Genomic DNA, 2,702 nt, shown 5'->3' with positions numbered 1-2,702 from the left:
CACTCTATTTATCTATGAAACAAAACATATAATTCATCTCCACATCACAGAGAGAGAGAGAGAAAGAGAAACACAACTGTGTGAGAGAGAGAAAGAGAGGGAGACAGAGGGAGAGAAAAAAGAAAGAAAGGATGAAGAGGGATGAGGAAAGGAGGGGGAGGAGGGAGAGAAGAGAGAGTCAGAAAAGAGGGGTGAGAGAATAGATAGAGGCATAAAGACAGGGAGAAAGGATGGAGAGAGATGGAAAGAATGGGGAATGAGAAGGGGACGAGAGGAAGAGAGAGAGAGGGATGTGGAGAGGGGGTGGAAGTAGAGAGAGATGAGAGAGACAGAAAGGAGGGGTGAGAGAGCAGAGAGAGACAGGGATGGGGAGAAGAGAGAGAGAGGATGGAGAGAGATGAAAAGAGAGGGGGAAGAGAGCCAGAGAGAGACAGGGAGAGAGAGTGAGAGAAAGAGAGAGAGAGATACAGAGAGAGGAATGAGGAAAGTGGGCAGGAGGAGGGAGAGAAGAGAGAGACAGAAAGGAGGCATGAGAGAGCAAAGAGAGACATAGGAACAGTGGAGGAGAGAGAGAAAATGGAGAGAAATGGAAAGAGGGGCAAGAGAGAGAGGGATGAGGAGAGGGGGTGGGAAATGAGAGAAGGAAATGAGGAATGAGAGCAGAGAGAAACATAAGGATGGGGAGAGAGAGAAGGATGGAGAGAGATGGAAAGAGAGGGAGAAGAGAGCCAGAGAGGGAGAAACGGATGATGAAAGTAGACTAGAGGAGGGAGAGAAGACAGAGAGAGAGACAGAAAGGAGAGACGAGAGAGCAGAGAGAGACATAGGGACAGGGAAGGAGAGAGAGAAAGAATGGAGAGAGATGGAAAGAGAGGGGAAGAGAAGAAGACAGGCAAGGAGAGAAAGAGGAGAGAGAAAGAGAGAGTTAGTAAGCATGGGAATGAGTTAATTAAGTCGTGGCCACCATTTAGTAAGGCATGGGAACTTGCTAAGTTGTGGCCATGCATTAGGATCTCATTCCCACACGTTTCGTGGCAATGACTTTATTAAGTTGTTCCCACACCTCACTAAGTCTCCAGTGGTGCTCCATAGATAATGTATTTTTTAGTTTCCACAAATCATTAGTCCTTCTCTGAAGGCCTCGATGATGATGATGGTGATGATGATGATGATGGTGATGATGACAACGATGATGACGATGATGATTTAGAGATGGTTCCCGCTCTTTGGATCCAGGTGTGATGACTCTGGTCAGACTGTACAGTCTGAGGAATCTCAGACAAACACCTGAGTAAACCTTCAGACAGTGCTGTTGCCGTGACGACAGCGACGCCCAACCCCAGAGCAGGTACACAGAGAGCGTGAGCTCATGTTGGTCCACTCATACACCCAGAGGCGTGTATTAAAACAGGGTGAAATAGCTGATGACTAGAGTGGAAGTAAAAGTGCCTTTTCAAAACAACCTGAAAACGGCAGTCCAGCAGTAAAAAAAGCCATAAAAAAACAAAAAAGTGTTGAGACCTTAGAAATGTACAATACTTATGACTTGATCTTATTAAGCACAAGGCAATATATGAGATACATTTTAAAAACCATCGTTTATGGGGTACTTTCTATTGGGAGGTGTCTGTCTCGAACACTCGAACCCTCTAATTTACACTTGTGAAAACAACACTTACATTTTTTTGTATTTCATTCAGGTTTTTAATTTTTTTTCTTTTTTGCTTCTTCTTGAAAGATTTAGATTCATCATTAGTTAAATTTTTACTTTAAATAAAAGCTTAAAATAAAAGAGCAGGAACTGAGACCGCATCCCTGGCCCTCATGGCCACATGGTGGACAGTTGGATCCCATCGCTTTGAAGTAAACGTGTCCCAAAATCTGAAAATGAGTGAGGAACATTAAGAACTGAGAACTGAAACTCATACTTTCTGCAGTTAAGTAACTTTTTTATGTTTTAATGATATGATTTTATGTGTGTACAACTGCTCAAAGCTGTGTTTGCTAGTCAAGTTCTGGGTAGCGATGTTGAGTTCTGCTCAAGTCAGGAAGGAACCTCCCTCAGAATTTTCTTAAAAAATTTAGTTTCATGATTTATGATGATAAACTAATCAGTACAGTGGGCCAGAATCTCAGAGGAGTGTTTCCAACGTCACGTGGGATCAGTGCCACATAGAGCTGAGGCTGTTTTGAGAGCAAAGGGAGGCCCTACCCAGCATTAGAACAGTGTTCCTAATAAAGTGCTTGGGCAGTGTGTTTATATGAAATTATGACGGATGGGGTGAAAACAAAGTAGAAGTAAATATAGAAAACAGGCTCTTTAAATGCAGGTGACTGATTTACTGTAGCTATTCTTTCAGCTGTGCTGATTAACACTGAAAATAGACGACCACTCTTACACACCCTGGGCATTTACCTGCCCACAGCCGCCCAGACCGCTGTACGTGTTCTGACTCAGATCAGGTTCTCAGACTGTTTCAGTGACTGGACTCTGGACCAGCCGTCTGGAGATAGACTGAGATGTGCATGGAGGTCAAGTCAGGGCAATGATGTAATGGAAGTGGTCTCTGGTCTCTGTCCTGTCTGAACCTGCCGGTGGGTCACCCCGGGGGGGAGGGGGCAGACAGGTTCAACCACCTGAGAACAGACGAGTTCCCACACTACACTGGCATGGGAGGGGTGGGGGGTTAGCGCCGTAGCCC

Source organism: Pygocentrus nattereri, chromosome 12, assembly GCF_015220715.1.
Source record: "Pygocentrus nattereri isolate fPygNat1 chromosome 12, fPygNat1.pri, whole genome shotgun sequence".
NCBI classification, from domain to species: Eukaryota; Metazoa; Chordata; class Actinopteri; order Characiformes; family Serrasalmidae; genus Pygocentrus; species Pygocentrus nattereri.
The sequence above is the reverse complement of the archived record's forward strand: the minus strand, read 5'-3'. Positions refer to the sequence as shown.